The 18,264-nt window shown below is 44.7% G+C and overlaps 1 pseudogene; it reads left to right on the top strand.

Annotated features, from left to right (window-relative positions):
• The first annotated feature begins 10,382 nt into the window (after nucleotides 1–10,382).
• LOC120021314 lies at nucleotides 10,383–12,727 on the top strand (annotated as a pseudogene).
• The last annotated feature ends 5,537 nt before the right edge of the window (nucleotides 12,728–18,264 follow it).

Below are 18,264 nucleotides of genomic sequence, written 5' to 3'. Positions count from 1 at the left end.
TACATGATATTGTAGACAAATACTGAATAGTATTTCTTCATGTGGGAAAGTTCAGAGCATGGCAATATTTCACAAGCTGACCCTCCAAATTATAGTATACTATGGTATACATACTATAGTATTCACTGTAGGGTTTTTGCGGACTATACTGTAGTATACAGTAGTATTTAACTGTAGTATATATACTGTAGTAAAATAAAACTGTGATATACAGTATACTATAGTAATGTGGTGTTTTTGCAGATTGTAGTATGCTGTAGTATTTACTGTAGTGTTTTTGCGGACTGTACTATACTGGAGGAATACTAAAATAGCACATTTTCCATAACCTGTAGGTAGGTAGGACTTTGGTCTGAAAGGATAGTTCAGAGCTTCTGCTTCTTTCTATAACCTGTAGGGAACACAATATATGGTCTATACTTGGCATGTAGGTTATGGGTGGCACAAACTGTGATATAGGGGATGTGAATGGGCAGTGTATAAGCTTATTAAATGCTGTAGTATTTACGATATTTTTAAAAAGTGTAGTGCTTTTGGGAACAAAACTGTAGTATTTACCACAGTGTTTTTTTTGCAGATAGGAAGCTTTTAATGCAAACAGTAATTGCATAAACGTCACTAATAAAAAAAACTGTAGCAATGTGTTTAACCTTTGACCTGGAGTCTCAGAAGACAGGAGATAACACTGACACACATGTCAGTAATAACTAATTACGCAACCATTAGTAACATCAAAGATCGATGGCAGGGTTCGTCTGCCATCTTGCTATGAGTGTCAAAGCTTTGCTAATGCTACTTTCTCTGTGTTCCAGGTCATGCAAAGGACAATGAGAGAGAGAAAGAGAGAGAGAATTGTACAAGTAAATCATCAGTTTATAATTGAGCCAGAGAGAATTGTACAAGTAAATCATCAGTTTATAATTGAGCCTGATAGCCACCAAACTGGCCATGTATGTCTTCTTTCTCCTTTGTTTCCTTGTTGCCCATTAAGACTATAGACTGGCTTATCCAATCTTTACTTTACTAGTTCACATTTTTTTAACTTGTCTGCAGAGAGAGAGAGAGAGCGAGAGAGAGAGAGAGAAACCTAAGAAAGAAATTGTGAAACCTATCCAACCAAAAACACAGAGACCAAGAAAATCTGAGCCTTCTAAAACAGTACAGAAATACAGTAAGGAAAAAGAAGGAACAGCACGTCAGAAACCATCTCAATGTAATTGAAGAATCCATAGAACCTAACCACTTCTGGGAAAATGTGAACATTACATTGAATGAACTACAGGACAAAATACAAACCCTCTAACCCATAAAGGCCTGTGGTGTTGATGGTATCCTAAATGAAATTATAAAATATACAGACCACAAATTCCAAATGGATATACTTAAACTCTTTAAGCTGCTCTTCCTCCTGGGGAAGGCCTGCCCAATCCAAGACCTCTCCATCACAGTTGACAACTCCACGGTGTCCCCCTCCCAGAGCGCAAAGAACCTTGGCGTGACCCTGGACAACACCCTGTCGTTCTCTGCCAACATCAAAGCAGTGACTTACTCCTTCAGGTTCATACTCTAAAACATCTGCAGAGTACGACCCTACCTCACACAGGATGTCTAGACTACTGCAACTTGCAACTTAACCAGAAAGCTGCAGCCTCCCTGGTGTTCAACCTTCCCTAATTCACCCATGTCACCCCACTCCTCCTCACACTCCACTGGCTTCCAACCAAAGCCCGTATCCACTATAACAACATGGTACTTGCATATGGAGCAGCAAGAGGAACTACCCCTCCCTACCTTCAAGCTCAAACCCTACATCCCAACCAGAGCTTTGCCACCTCTGGTCTCTTGGCCCAGTCCAAGCTCCCGCTCAGCCCAGTCCAAGCTCTTCTCTGTCCTGGCATGCGCTGACCAACTTGCAAGTGTCTTCACTGACATTATCGACCTGTCCCTGACCGAGTCTTTAATACCAAAATCTGGACCCCTACAAATCAGCCGGGCTAGACAATCTGGACCCTCTCTTTCTAAAATGATCTGCCAAAATTGTTGCAACCCCTATTACTAGCCTGTTCAAACTCTCTTTCGTATCGTCTGAGATCCCCAAAGATTGGAAAGCTGCCGCGGTCATCCCCCTCTTCAAAGGGGGAGACACTCTAGACCGAAACTGCTACAGACCTATATCTATCCTACCCTGCCTTTCTAAGGTCTTCGAAAGCCAAGTTAACAAACAGATCACCGACCATTTCGAATCCCACCGTACCTTCTCCGCTATGCAATCTGGCTTCCGAGCTGGTCATGGGTGCACCTCAGCCACGCTCAAGGTCCTAAACGATATCATAACTGCCATCGATAAGAGACAATACTGTGCAGCCGTATTCATCAACCTGGCCAAGGCTTTCGACTTTGTCAATCACCACATTTTTATCGGCAGACTCAACAGCCTTGGTTTCTCAAATGACTGCCTCGCCTGGTTCACCAACAACTTCTCAGACAGAGTTCAGTGTGTCAAACCAGAGGGCCTGTTGTCCGGACCTTTGGCAGTCTCTATGGGGTCCCACAGGGTTCAATTCTCGGGCCGACTCTCTTCTCTGTATACATCAATGATGTTGCTCTTGCTGCTGGTGATTCTCTGATCCACCACTACGCAGACGACACAATTCTGTATACTTCTGGCCCTTCTTTGGACACTGTGCTAACTAACCTCCAGATGAGCTTCAATGCCATACAACTCTCCTTCCGTGGCCTCCAACTGCTCTTAAATGCAAGTAAAACTAAATGCATGCTCTTCAACCGATCGCTGGCTGCCCGCACCTGCCAGCCCGTCCAGCATCACTACTCTGGATGGTTCTGACCTAGAATATGTAGACAACTACAAATACCTAGGTGTCTGGTTAGACTGTAAACTCTCCTTCCAGACCCACATTAAGCATCTCCAATCCAAAATTAAATCTAGAATCGGCTTCCTATTTCGCAACAAAGCATCCTTCACTCATGCTGCCAAACATACCCTTGTAAAACTGACTATCCTACCGATCCTTGACTTAGGCGATGTCATTTACAAAATAGCCAACAAAACTCTACTCAACAAATTGGATGCAGTCTATCACAGTGCCATCCGTTTTGTCACCAAAGCCCCATATACTACCCACCACTACGACCTGTATGCTCTCGTTGGCTGGCCCTCGCTTCCTACTCGTCGCCAAACCCACCGGCTCCAGGTCATCCACAAGTCTTTGCTAGGTAAAACCCCGCCTTTTCTCAGTTCACTGGTCACCATAGCAGCACCCACAGGTATATTTCACTGGTCACCCCCAAAGCCAAATCCTCCTTTGGCCGCCTTTCCTTCTAGTTCTCTGCTGCCAATGACTGGAATGAACTGCAAAAATCGCTGAAGCTGGAGACTCTTATCTCCCTCACTAACTTCAAGCACCAGCTGTCAGAGCAGCTCACAGATCATTGCACCTGTACATAGCCCATCTGTAAATAGCCCATCCAACTACCTCATCCCCACACTGTATTTATTTACTTATTTTGCTCCTTTGCATCCCAGTATCTCTACTTGCACATTCATCTTCTGCACATCTATCACTCCAGTGTTAAATTTCTATATCGTAATTACCTCGCCACTATGGCCATTTTTATTGGCTTACCTCCCTTAATCTTACCTCATTTGCACACACTGTATATATACTTATTTTTTTATACTGTATTATTGACTGTATGTTTGTTTATTCCATGTGTAACTCTGTGTTGTTGTATGTGTCGAACTGCTTTGTTTTATCTTGTCCAAGTCGCAGTTGTAAACGAGAACTTGTTCTCAAATAGCCTACCTGGTTAAATAAAGGTGAAATATATATATACAGTATATCACAAAAGTGAGTACACCCCTCACATTTTTGTAAATATTTGAGTATATCTTGTCATGTGACAACACTGAAGAAATGACACTTTGCTACAATGTAAAGTAGTGAGTGTACAGCTTGTATAACAGTGTACATTTGCTGTCCCCTCAAAATAACTCAACACACAGCCATTAATGTCTAAACCGCTGGCAACAAAAGTGAGTACACCCCTAAGTGAAAATGTCCAAATTGGGCCCAATTAGCCATTTTCCCTCCCCGGTGTCATGTGACTCGTTAATGTTACAAGGTCTCAGGTGTGAATGGGGAGCAGGTGTGTTAAATTTGGTGTCATCGCTCTCACACTCTCTCATACTGACTGGTCACTGGAAGTTCAACATGGCACCTCATGGCAAAGAACTCTGAGGATCTGAAAAAAATAATTGTTGCTCTACATAAAGATGGCCTGGGCTATAAGAAGATTGCCAAGACCCTGAAACTGAGCTGCAGCACGGTGGCCAAGACCATACAGAGGTTTAACTGGACAGGTTCCACTCAGAACAGGCCTCGCCATGGTCGACCAAAGAAGTAGAGTGCACGTGTTCGGCGTCATATCCAGAGGTTGTCTTTGGGAAATAGATGTATGAGTGCTGCCAGCATTGCTGCAGAGGTTGAAGGGGTGGGGGGTCAGCCTGTCAGTGCTCAGACCATACGCCGTACACTGCATCAAATTGGTCTGCATGGCTGTCGTCCCAGAAGGAAGCCTCTTCTAAAGATGATGCACAAGAAAGCCCGCAAACAGTTTGCTGAAGACAAGCAGACTAAGGACATGGATTACTGGAACCATGTCCTGTGGTCTGATGAGACCAAGATAAACGTATTTGGTTCAGATGGTGTCAAGCGTGTGTGGCGGCAACCAGGTGAGGAGTACAAAGACAAGCATGGTGGTGGGAGTGTCATGGTCTGGGGCTGCATGAATGCTGCCGGCACTGGGGAGCTACAGTTCATTGAGGGAACCATGAATGCCAACATGTACTGTGACATACTGAAGCAGAGTATGATCCCCTCCCTTCGGAGACTGGGCCGCAGGGCAGTATTCCAACATGATAACGACCCCAAACACACCTCCAAGACAACCACTGCCTTGCTAAAGAAGCTGAGGGTAAAGGTGATGGACTGGCCAAGCATGTCTCCAGACCTAAACCTTATTGAGCATCTGTGGGGCATCCTCAAACGGAAGGTGGAGGAGTGCAAGCTCTCTAACATCCACCAGCTCTGTGATGTCGTCATGGAGGAGTGGAAGAGGACTCCAGTGGCAACCTGTGAAGCTCTGGTGAACTCCATGCCCAAGAGGGATAAGGCAGTGCTGGAAAATGATGGTGGCCACACAAAATCTTGACACTTTGGGCCCAATTTGGACATTTTCACTTAGGGGTGTACTCACTTTTGTTGCCAGCGGTTTAGACATTAATGGCTGTGTGTTGAGTTATTTTGAGGGGACAGCAAATTTACACTGTTATACAAGCTGTACACTCACTACTTTACATTGTAGCAAAGTGTCATTTCTTCAGTGTTGTCACATGAAAAGATATACCCAAATATTTACAAAAATGTGAGGGGTGTACTCACTTTTGTGATATACTGTAGATATTTTTTTAACAACATGTTTCAAGCTGACCACCATGGTCCCTGTGCTCAAGAACATCAAGGTAACCTCCCTAAATGACTACCGACCCATAGCACTCACATCTGTAGTCATGAAGTGCTTTGAAAGGCTGGTCATGGCTCTCATCAACACCATTATCCCAGAAACCCTAGACCCACTCCAATTTGGATAATGCCCCAACAGATCCACAGATGATGCAATCTATACTGCTCTCCACACTGCCCTTTCCCACCTGGACAAAAGGAACACCTATGTGAGAATGCTATTGACTACAGCTCAGCGTTCAACACCATAGTGCCCTCAAAGCTCATCACTAAGCTAAGGACACTTGGTACTAAACACCTCCCTCTGCAACTGGATCCTGGACTTCCTGACAGCCCGCCCCCAGGTGGTAAGGGCAGATAACAACACATCTGCCACGTTGATCCTCAACACGGGGGCCCCTCAGGGGTGCGTGCTCAGTCCCCTCCTGTACTCCCTGTTCACCCATGACTCCAACATCATCATTAAGTTTTCCGATGACACAACAGTGGTAGGCCTGATCACTGACAACGATGAGACAGCCTATAGGGAGGAGGTCAGAGACCTGGCAGTGTGGTGCCAGGATAACAACCTCTCCCTCAACGTGATCAAGACAAAGGAGATGATCGTGGACTACAGAAAATGGAGGGCCGAACACACCCCCATTCTTATCTATGGGGCTGTAGTGGAGCAGGATGAGAGCTTCAAGTTCCTTGGTGTCCACATCACCAACAAACTTTCCTGGTCCAAACACACAAAGACAGTTGTGCAGAGGGCACGACAACACCTATTCCCCATCAGGAGACTGAAAAGATTTGGCATGGGTCCTCAGATCCTCAAAAAGTTATACTGCTGTACCATCGAGGGCATCTTGACTGGTTGCATCACTGCCTGGTATGGCAACTGCTCGGCCTCCGACTGCAAGGCACTACAGAGGGTAGTGCGTACGGCCCAGTACATCACTGGGGCCAAGCTTCCTGCCATCCAGGACTTCTATACTAGGTGATGTCAGAGAAAGGCCCTAAAAATTGTCAAAGACCCCAGCCACCCTAGTCATAGACTGTTCTCTCTGCTACTGCACGGCAAGCGGTACCAGAGCACCAAGTCTAGGTCCAAAAGGCTTCTTAACAGCTTCTCCCCCCAAGCCATAAGACTCCTGAACAGTTAACCAAATGGCTAACCGGGCTATTTGCTTTAACCCCCCCCCCCCGGAACCGGTACCCCCTGTATATACAGTTGAAGTCGGAAGTTGACATACACTTAGGTTGGAGTCATTAACACTCATTTTTCAATCACTCCTCAAATTTCATGTTAACAAACTATAGTTTTGGCAATTCGGTTAGGACATCTACTTCGTGCATGACACAAGTAATTTTTCCAACAATTGTTTACAGACAGATTATTTTACTTATAACTCACTGTATCACAAATCCAGTAGGTCTGAAGTTTACATACACTAAGTTGACTGTGCCTTTAAACAGCTTGGAAAATTCCAGAAAATTGAGTCAATTGGAGGTGTACCTGTGGATCTTTGAGTCAATTGGAGGTGTACCTGTGGATGTATTTCAAGGCCTACCTTCAAACTCAGTGCCTCTTTGCTTGACATCATGGGAAAATCAAAAGAAATCAGCCAAGACCTCAGAAAAACAATTGTAGACCTCCACAAGTCTGGTTCATCCTTGGGAGCAATTTCCAAATGCCTGAAGGTACCACGTTCATCTGTACAAACAATAGTACGCAAGTATAAACACCATGGGATCACGCAGCCGTCATACTGCTCAGGAATGAGACGCGTTCTGTCTCCTAGAGATGAACGTACTTTGGTGTGAAAAACGCAAATCAATCCCAGAAAAACAGGAAAGGACCTTGTGAAGATGCTGGAGGAAACAGGTACAAGAGTATCTATAACCATAGTAAAACGAGTCCTATATCCACATAACCTGAAAGGCCGCTCAGCAAGGAAGAAGCCACTGCTCCAAAACCACCATAAAAAAGCCAGACTACGGTTTGCAACTGCACATGGGGACAAAGATCGTACTTTTTGGAGAAATGTCCTCTGGTCTGATTTAACAAAAATAGAACTGGGCCTCCCGGGTGGCGCAGTGGTCTAGGGCACTGCATCGCAGCGCTAGCTGTGCCACCAGAGACTCTGGGTTCGCGCCCAGGCTCTGTCGCAGCTGGCTGCGACCGGGGGGTCCGTGGGGCGACGCACAATTTGGCCTAGCGTCGTTAGGGAGGGTTTGGCCGGTAGGGATATCCTTGTCTCATCGCGCACCAGCGACTCCTGTGGTGGGCCGGGCGCAGTGCGCGCTAACCAAGGTAGCCAGGTGCACGGTGTTTCCTCCGACACATTGGTGCGGCTGGCTTCCGGGTTGGAGGCGCGCTGTGTTAAGAAGCAGTCCGGCTTGGTTGGGTTGTTTCGGAGGACGCATGGCTTTTGACCTTCGTCTCTCCCGAGCCCGTACGGGAGTTGTAGCGATGAGACAATTGGATACCACGAAAAGGGGGTAAAATTATATATTTTTTTAAATAGAACTGTTTGGCCATAACATCGTTATGTTTGGAGGAATAAGGGGGAGGCTTGCAAGCCGAAGAACACCAACCCAACCGTGAAGCACAGGGGTGGCAGCATCATGTTGTGGGGGTGCTTTGCTGCAGGAGGGACTAGTGCACTTCACAAAATAGATGGCATGATGAGGAAGGGGAAATTATGTGGATTTATTGAAGCAACATCTCAAGACATCAGCCAGGAAGTTAAAGCTTGTTCGCAAATGGGTCTTCCAAATGGACAATGACCCCAAGCATACTTCCAAAGTTGTGGCAAAATGGCTTAAGGACAATAAAGTCAAGGTATTGGAATGGCCATCACAAAGCCCTGACCTCAATCCTATAGAAAATTTGTGGGCAGAACTGAAAAAGCGTGTGCGTGCAAGGAGGCCTACAAACCTGACTCAGTTACACCAGCTCTGTCAGGAGGAATGGGCCAAAATTCACCCAACTTATTGTGGGAAGCTTGTGGAAGGTTACCTGAAACGTTTGACCCAAGTTAAACAATTTAAAGGCAATTCTACTTAATACTTATTGAGTGTATGTAAACTTCTGACCCACTGGGAATGTGATGAAAGAAATAAAATCTGAAATAAATCCCTCTACTATTATTCTGACATTTCACATTCTTAAAATAAAGTGGCCATCCTAACTGACATAAGACAGGGAATTTTTACAAGGATTAAATGTCAGTAATTGTGATAAACTGAGTTTGATTGTATTTGGCTAAGGTGTATGTAAACGTCCGACTTCAACTGTTGCTTCGTTACTGTTATTATATTGTTGCTCTTTAATAATTTTTTATTTTTCAATTTTCTTCTTTTTAATAATTTGTATTTTTTTTTATCTATTTATTGTTTACTTCAGTTTATTTACTAAATACTTTCTTAACACTTATTTATTTCTTAAGGGCTTGTAAGTAAGCATTTCACCTTAAGGTCTACACCTGTTGTATTGGCGCATGTGACAAATAAAAATTGATATTTTTTTATTTGTGAGAGGCCGCTATGTGCCCACTGCCCACAAAATGAGGTGGAAACTGAGCTGCACTTCCTAACCTCCTGCCAAATGTATGACCATATTAGAGACACATATTTCCCTCAGATTACACAGACCCAAAAAGATTTAGAAAACAAACACAATTTTGATAAACTCCCATATCTACTGGGTGAAATACCACAGTGTGCTATCACAGCAGTAATACTTGTGACCTGTTGTCACAAGAAAAGAGCAACCAGTGAAGAACAAACACCATTGAAAATACAACCCATATTTATGTTTATTTATTTTCCTGTTACAACACTGTATATAGACATAATATGACATTTGAAATGTCTTTATTCTTTTGGAACTTCTGTGAGTGTAATGTTTACTGTTTATTTTTATTGTTTATTTCATTTTTGTTTATTATCTACTCCACTTACTTTGGCAATGTTAACATATGTTTCCCATGCCAATAAAGCCATTAAATTAAATTGAATTAGAGGGAGAGAGAGAGAGAGAGAGGGAGAGAGAGGATGGCTCCAAGTAAACAGACTACCATATTCACTATAGCTTTTGTTTGTAGTGTTACCTATTTAAGTGTGTGCATGAATGCGTGATGTGTGTGTGTGTGTGTCGTTTTGTTGAACCCGTCTCTGTACAGATCCGAGGACACTCTTATCAGAGACGGGAAACCATTGAGCTTTGAAACAGGATAAAATAGGCATACTTCTGTGTTCCCGTAGAAACATGCCATTTGATATTAGTGCAGTCAACGGTAGGTGGTGCTGTTTACATAAAACAAAAATCACCACCTCGTTTAGAATGGCTAGTAGCCTATCTGCGTGGAACTACCACTCCCAGAATGCAACTGCTTGGCTTTGTTGCCGGAAGACATCCGTTCAAGATGAACACACATGAACTCCAAAGGTACAGTGCAACTACAGCGACAAAGGTGCTGTTTTAAAGACAGTAATGCAGCCGTTCTGGTATAAGAGAGCTGCGCATTATCACTGTTATGCCTACTTTAAAATAACTCGTAATTGTGTATGTGGATAATGAATGTAATAGCCGCTAACGTTGAGGGCTAACTGAGTTAGCACTCCCATTAATAAGCTAAATAACATTGCTTTCTTTGTCTGCAGGGATGGAAAGGGAGTTGTGGAGAAGGACGAACCGGAGGAGAACAACATTTGTTCACTCACACTGCGTCAGGTGGTCAATGTTGTACGGTTCCATGGTACCCTCCCGTTTTCTGCACGTGGAGTTGGAGCTGAACGTTCACCTTCGCCAGCTGTCGTTAAGTGAGCCCGTGCGCTACAATCCACTAGAGTATGCCTGCGAACTGCACTGCTGCTTCGATTAGACATACTGTTGCTCCGGACAGACGATTCCCTTCGGCTGTCCGCCGCGTCTGTCCGATGAACCCGGGACGCTTCGGCATGGCTCAGGCCGGGGTAAGGATGTGCAAGCAGGTCAACGAATGCTGGTGGTTTGTTAGCCTAGTTCTTCCATTTAAGGCCCCTCTACGCTGCACTCTTTCCAGGGTCGTGGTTTGCCACTGGAATGCACGTGATTTGTTAGCCTAGTTCTTCCATTCAAGGCCCCTCTACTCTGCACTCTTTCCAAGGTCGTTGCTGTAAGTGGCAAAAGGTAAATAGTAGCCTTCTAAAGATTTTGGTTGATAGAGGACAATATAAACTCTTATCATGTATGAATACTGGTCATTTTCATCTTCACCATTGCAGAATGGAAAGGTCTGGAATTGGGATGAAAAGGATATTAAAGGGTACACATGAAGAATGTTTAAATAACATTGTCCACTCTGTTTGAATCTGATCAAATTCACAGTAAAGTAGAGTATTGTATTATTATCCACCTAATCATCAGTCCTCTGCTCTCAGGTCCCCATTGGTAAGGTGAACCATGTCCATGATTGGCTGAAGATCACTGGTGAGGTGGGACATCCCCCTTCGCAGCACCCAAAGCGACTAATTAAAGGCATGGCCTGCATTCAGAGGGAAGTGAGAGTCACCCATTTCTGGAACTTCTTCCGCAAGCTGTGTGCTGAGCCAGCTGTATTATTCTGCCATTTCTTCGTACACAACCTGTGCCCACGTGTTCATGGGTACCACCGGCAAGAACCTGATGCCCCCCGAGCTAGTCATTGGGGAATGTGAGGCCCTCCTGTGCCCCCTGTGACATAGCACTGTGCCAGGCCGTGGCTGCCCTGGGCGTGACCATGGGGATTGTGGTTGGCAGAGTGGCAGAGCAGCAAGCACAGCAAGCCCTCTCGGCTGCGGGCATGGAGGTACGAGTGGAGGGCATCAATTTGTTTACAAATTGTTCAATGACTCATCACTCTGCTGTAACATTGCTGTCAGATGGTGTTGTCCTGCCTCTCTGCTCTCCCAGGCCCTCTCACACAGCAGTTCCTGGTTGAGCAGCATTTCCCCCAGAGCTCTCATGTTTATAGGCCATGTGGAGGCATACTGCATCACAATGACTCTCCTCAGATCTTGTTATATCCATTACAGAGAAGATAAATGATGTCTGTATTTACCTCACTGTGGTGTGTACTACCTCACAGCATGTAGACAGCTGCCCTGTCTCTGACCTCTGACCTTTGTGAGGACATTCTGTAGCATATTACCTTGAAGCAATTACACCCAGATCTGGCTAAGAAATACCTCACTATATATTCCAGGTAAACGTAGTTTGTCAGTCACACCTCCTAATGAGTTTTCTATTCCCTCACCCAGTCTCAAACAGCAGAGCTTGTTACCAATAATGACCCGCTATTATGAAGAGCCATGACTTTATGTTGCCTTCATGATGTAGCCCAGTGGGGCGTGACCCTTGGGGGGGGTGAGTGTTCGGGAGGAGGGGCATGCCCCCCCCCCCAAAAAAAAATATGCAGGGGTGTTCCCCAATGAGGAACGGGGGCCGAGTGAAAACGTTTGGGAACCACTGATATAGCCTGAGGCTAATGACATCTTACTCTCAATTTAAACCAGGGTCCTTCTTGTGGTCATTATGGTAGTTGTTCTTGTTTCCCACTTGGTCTCAGCAGTGGTTTGCAAATTGGGAGTGAATGTAGACTAGTTTCAGTTTTTTTGTGGCCTTTGTAACAGCAATGCAATAGCAATGTTTCTCCTTTGACCAATTTAGTACATGTTCAAGCCAACGATTGACCTTTGCTGATGCTGTATGTATGGGGATGCCCTGTCCTTATCTTTGTTACATCTTGGAAGGACTTCTGCAGTCTCTTCCTCTGTTGGCATCCTACCATTACGAAGAAAGTTCTGACTGTCAATGTCCTACTGTATACCCACACTAGTGCATAGTACGTATAAAGCCCTCTCTGTAACGTACACCCCATTAGGTCATGTATGAATAAGAATAAGCCCTTGTTGATGACATAAAGGGCACTCAAATGTTCTTGCACCATGTTGTTATACCACTCAGGTTAAGCTTGTAATGGAGGTTAAGCTTGTAATGGAAAAGGGGCTCAAGTGTACAGTCCTCCTTGCAGGTTCCTCTCCAATGATGCTTCCTCCCTTACACACCATTCTGAACAACTCAGACAAAATGCCACATAGCAAGTGTTCAAGTGTGTGTGTGTGTGTGTGTGTGTGTGTGTGTGTGTGTGTGTGTGTGTGTGTGTGTGTGTGTGTGTGTGTGTGAACCTAAATCAGGTGGTCCCTTAATAAGAATGATATTTTTCTATATGCATGGAATTCATCTTATACTATGGGGTTGTGATGTACTTTAGTTTGTACTTGAAGTTAGTGTTTTGTTTGAAAGATTTTTGTCTTGTCCTTATTTTTTTATAGATGTACATTTCTCATTGCCTTGAGTTTTCTCTGGCATTGTTATAATTAATGTTTTTGTACAATGCCTTAATTTCCACTATGTTACATTTATTTTGTAACGCAATAAATTGACTATATACTGCATTCTCATTATTCAATTTTTTTGATAAGCCAGTAATTTGTATTATACGCTATGGCTTAGTGAGTCATTACAAGGTAGTGCTGTGTAACAACATGCTAATAGAATGGAGTAACTAAATTGCACTGTCATAAGGAACTTAGTGTAAAGGACTTCCATGAATACTCTCTGTTCCTATTTTGACTCCAATCACAATGTCTCCCAGTCACCAGGAGTGTGGTGTGATGTTGTTTGTCTTGATCCTGGATAATGAATACATCATACACACCAGCGGCGGCCCTCTCCACTGCAGGGTGCATGTGTGTGAGAGAGGAAAGGGGCTGCCATCTTAACTGAGTTTGTCAGGAGGACGTGTCTGTCTGGGGAGGGCTTGGTGAGGCGGGACTGGGTGTCTGTAAAATGGCCATTATTTCTCTCTCACACACAAACTCTATCTCTCTCACTCTCTTACTTCAAAGCACCTGCAGTCACACACTCAAAGTCACATGTATCCAAATGCAGGCACTCTATCTGAACTCTCGTCTCTGCCGTGACACATGTAGTCATGTATGTGTGCATTCTCACATCATCCCCCTCCCCACGCTCACTCATACACACACACACTTTCATATAATACAATCACAAAAACGCACACAAGCTCCCTTGCATTCTTTATCTCTCTCATACACACAATAAACACACACTGGCACAACACCACAGGGCTGAGAGAGCACAGCTGCAGCTCCCTAATGACTCCCATCCCGCTCTGTTTCGTGCCGCATTATTAATTAGCTCAATGAGCCTTGCCAATGGGACGCGGATCTGTGGATTAGTCCTGCAGTACAACACACACAAACACACACACACTCCACAGTAAGCACCCCCCTGTGTGCTGTGGTATGGGCCCTGGCTGTGGGTTTGGGTGAAGTTCAGCTGCTGTGCTGTGGAGAGAAAACGGCCTGGCAAGATGGTGGCTGACAATAGAGGGGTTTGTTTTATGCCACAGTATTCCATACATCTGTTTTGACACACAAATGTTGCTCATACAGGTAACTGCCACAGTAATGGAAACACTTGCGTAAATGAGGGTTACAAAGTATATTGAAAGCAGGTGCTTCCACACAGGTGTGATTACTGAGTTAATTAAGCAATTAACATCCCATCATGCTTTGGGTCATGTACAAAAACGCTGGTCAGGCCATTATTTAGGCTACCATGGCTATGCCCCCGTAGGATGACAATGCTCCATCCACAGGGCACGAGTGGTCACTGAATGGTTTGATGAGCATGAAAACTATATAAGCCAGTCACCAGATCTCAACCCAACTGAACACTTATGGGAGATTCTGGAGCGGCGCCTGAGACGCTGTTTTCCATCAACAAAACACCAAATGATGGAATTTCTCATGGAAGAATGGTGTCGTATCCGTCCGATAGAGTTCCAGGCACTTGTAGAACTTATGCCAAGGTGTATTGTTCTGGTTCGTGGTGGCCCAATGCCCTGTTAAAATACTTTGTTGGTGTTTCCTTTATTTTGGCAGTTACCTATAGGTAAGTCACACATTATGGTAAAATCAGCATTATGGTAAATGAGGGAAGAAAATAACTCCTCAAATATGGTCCAGTCTAATTCTTTAATCGATGCTGTTGTTTCTCAAGTGCGTCATTTGCCATTTCAAGACTGATCCCTTCAACATAATGTTTGACTTGGTATTTGTAGCTTGCTTGTTGCTTTTCAAACAAGAGAGTCCACTTGACTCATGATGTATTGGTGTTTGTATGTGCCCACATGAAAAAATACTATAGTATACTATGGTATAAATACTGCAGTACTCACTGTAGTGTTGATGCGGACTTTACTGTAGTATTCACTGTAGTATTTACTGATAACTATGGTATAAATACTGTAGTAAAAGAAAACCTGGAGTATATACTATAGTTATTAGTATTTTTGTGGATTCTAGTATACTGTAGTATTAACAGTAGTGTTTTTGCAGACTGTAGTATACAGTAGTATTTACTTTAGTGTTTTTGCAGACTATAATAGAGAGGTGAGAAGGAGGAGCTACAGAAGTAACTTAGCCATTCATTGTAGTCATTGCGCTCAGTAGAGTTGCAATTTTCTCTAGTTTTCTCATGTCAATTAACTCGTTACATTCCTGGATTACTCATTATATTAATAAAGTCTGATTTAATCAACAAATACGATAGTCAGTTGAGAAAAGGTTAAGGTTACAAGACTGTGTACATATCTGTCTGTGTTGGCAAAATCACTACATATCCCATCGAGCCAAGTGGGGAGAGGCTGCCCGTAGTCACAGTTTCAAGACCAGTCAGAAACGTCTAGCTAACGCTGTGCCAGTGATGCTGGTGGATCTCAAAACTGAACTCAGGTCCACGTTAAGTAGCACTGAGGAATTTCGATTAGACTGAATCAGGGTAAATCGCGCTATGGGCCGTCACATTGCCGGGCAAAAGTGGTTAGGGAGGACGCCCTGCTCAAATCGAGCATCACTGGGCCATAATGTCAACAAAACAGCATAATGAATCATTCAGAAACATAAAACATGTATTTTTTACATATATGTTAAATGTTCATAGCAGTTTTCCTGTGGAAAGCAGGTAAAGCGATATATGCGTTTTTATGAGTTAATGCTTTGCATGGGGCACCGGTGAGCCACCCGGCTCACCACCAGGAAGCAGCCCGGTTTCAAAACAAATTCAATCAATGCTAACCCGGTTCACCTGGGGCATTAATAGAATCCCCTCAATGATATTCTTTGCCACCGTCGTCTTACGACAGATATCTCGAACCAATCATGACTATTCAACAAACGTAACGTTATGACTATAACTATTGTTCCCTGAAGGAGGGAAACCAGGTACAACATACTATGGGGAGTCGCACTCTCATGACTTCGGTTGAAGGATCTACAATCAAGCCTGACAAGGCCAATGAAATCCACGCCTCGCTGGAACCCCCGCCTTCCACAGGTGATAAACGTGAGGCTCGGATTCATTCCTTCAATTTAATACCGCTCTTCACCCAGCCTAGGAATGGGCGGTGCGGGGCCAAACAGGTGTTGTACCTCATTTCCCTCCTTCAGGGAACAGTAGTTATAGTCATATCGTTATGTTCCCTTTCAGTCAGTCAACTTTGGTACAACATACTATGGTGAATATAATCACGCCCCAAGCTGACACCAACGGATACTAAATTAAATTGCCCATGGCAGACCACCCAAACCTGACCCTGCCAGATGCGTCAGTCTGGGTATTGCAAACATGGCCCTCTGCCTAGTGACTTTCCCCTGTCGCAGCCGTAAGCACACTGTGTAATATACTGGGAGCAGTGACATCCAAACGATACAACCTCACAAAAGTGTGTGGTGATGCCCAACTCGCCGCAGCGCAAATATCTCCTACAGGCTACCCTTTAAACAATGCCCAAGATGCTGCCAGACCCCTTGTGGAGTGGGCTTGTACACCGTTAGGTCACCCTTGCCCCTTGCTGCTGTATGCCAGGGAGATAGCCTCTACAATCCAGTGAGAGAGATACTGCTTAGAGAGCGCCCTGCCACGAGCTGGATTAGCAAAACAGACAAGAAGTTGGTCACATAGCTGGATATCCCAGGTCCGTTCAATGTAGGTGCATAAAGCTCACACCGGACACATGGCATGTAACCTCTGTTGCTCTTCAGAAGCAAAAGGAGGAGGCGAAAAAGGGAAATAGCTCAAAAGCTAAGGACCTGTAGGGCATAGCCATGACTTTCGGGGCGAAGGCTGCATTTGGACACAACATCCCCTTAGAGTCGCCCGGGGCGAAATTAGTACAGGAAGGGTGTAGGTCCCCAACAGGTTTAGCCGAGGCTAAAGTCCTGAGCAGGGATGTTTTGTAGGAGAGGATCTTCAGATCCACCGAATCCAGAGGCTCAAAGAGGGCCGAACACAGTGCCTCCAAAACTAGCGGCAACTCCCATGTGGGCGACCGGTAGTTTAGAGACCGGTCTGAGATGACATACACCTTTTAGGAACCGCACCACCAGGTGGTGAGCCAGGGTCCTGTCAATTCCCACATGACACGCTGAGACAGCGGCTATGTACACCTTTAAAGTGCAGAATGTTTGAAAGAGCTCAAACGCTTGCCACTAATACGCATACAGCCCTCTTGTGGAGGGCACCATTGCAGACTGAATGGTAGCCATAACACTTGGAGGTAAACCTCTAGCCATCAGATTGGCCCTCTTAGAGCCCAGGCCCATAGGAACCAAATCTCTGGCCTCGCTTGCCAAACCTGCCCGTGCACCTGTGACAACAGGTCCCTGCACAACGGGAGTTTCCACGGGTCCCCGTAGGCGAATCATCTCCATGAACCAAGGCTGCCTGGGCCAACAGGGAGTCACAAGAAAGTATTCAGACCCCTTGACTTTTTCCACATTTTGTTACGTTACAGCCTTATTCTAAAAACATGTTTTTGCTATGTCATTATGAGCTATTGTGTGTAGATTGATGAGGAAAAACAAATATTTAATCCATTTTAGAATAAGGATGTAACGTAACAAAATGTGGAAACAGGGAAGGGGTCTGAATACTTTCCGAATGCACTGTACAATCCTGAAATCAGCTTTTACTGTCAATAGTAACACAAAGCTTAAAACAATGTTTGAGTGAGAAATACAGAAAATAAATGAGGTCACTTCCAGACATTCCTCACCACTCTATATACTGTAGTATTCACCATAGTGTTTTTGTAGAAATTACTCTAGTGTTCACTATTGTTTTCAAAATATAATTTTTTGACAAAGAAGTGGAGTCTTTCTACTTGAGGAAACCTAATGGAGAAAGACTAAAGAACACACAGCATTCCAGCTGTAACGTGTGTGCTGGGAGTCGGGAACCAAGTTCAGGGAGTGAATCATTTAATAAATAAATGAAAACATTACACAAAACAAGAAACACGAACAACGCACAGACATGAAACTGGAACAGAAACAATGATGCCTGGGGAAGGAACCAAAGGGAGTGATATATATAGGGAAGTTAATCAGGGAAGTGATGGAATCCTGGTGAGTCTGATGACGTGCAGGTGCGTGTAACTATGGTGACAGGTGTACACCCTAACGAGCAGCCTGGTGACCTAGAGGCCGGAGAGGGAGCACACGTGACAGTACCCCCTCCCCGACGCGCGGCTCCAGCCGCAGGATGCCGACCAAAGTGACGATCTCGGGGATCAGGAGTAGGCCGGTCACCTCTGCTGAGGCGCGGGAAACCTGTCAGTCCGGC

Source organism: Salvelinus namaycush, chromosome 2 (genome assembly GCF_016432855.1).
Source record: "Salvelinus namaycush isolate Seneca chromosome 2, SaNama_1.0, whole genome shotgun sequence".
NCBI classification, from domain to species: Eukaryota; Metazoa; Chordata; class Actinopteri; order Salmoniformes; family Salmonidae; genus Salvelinus; species Salvelinus namaycush.
The sequence above is the reverse complement of the archived record's forward strand: the minus strand, read 5'-3'. Positions and strand labels throughout refer to the sequence as shown.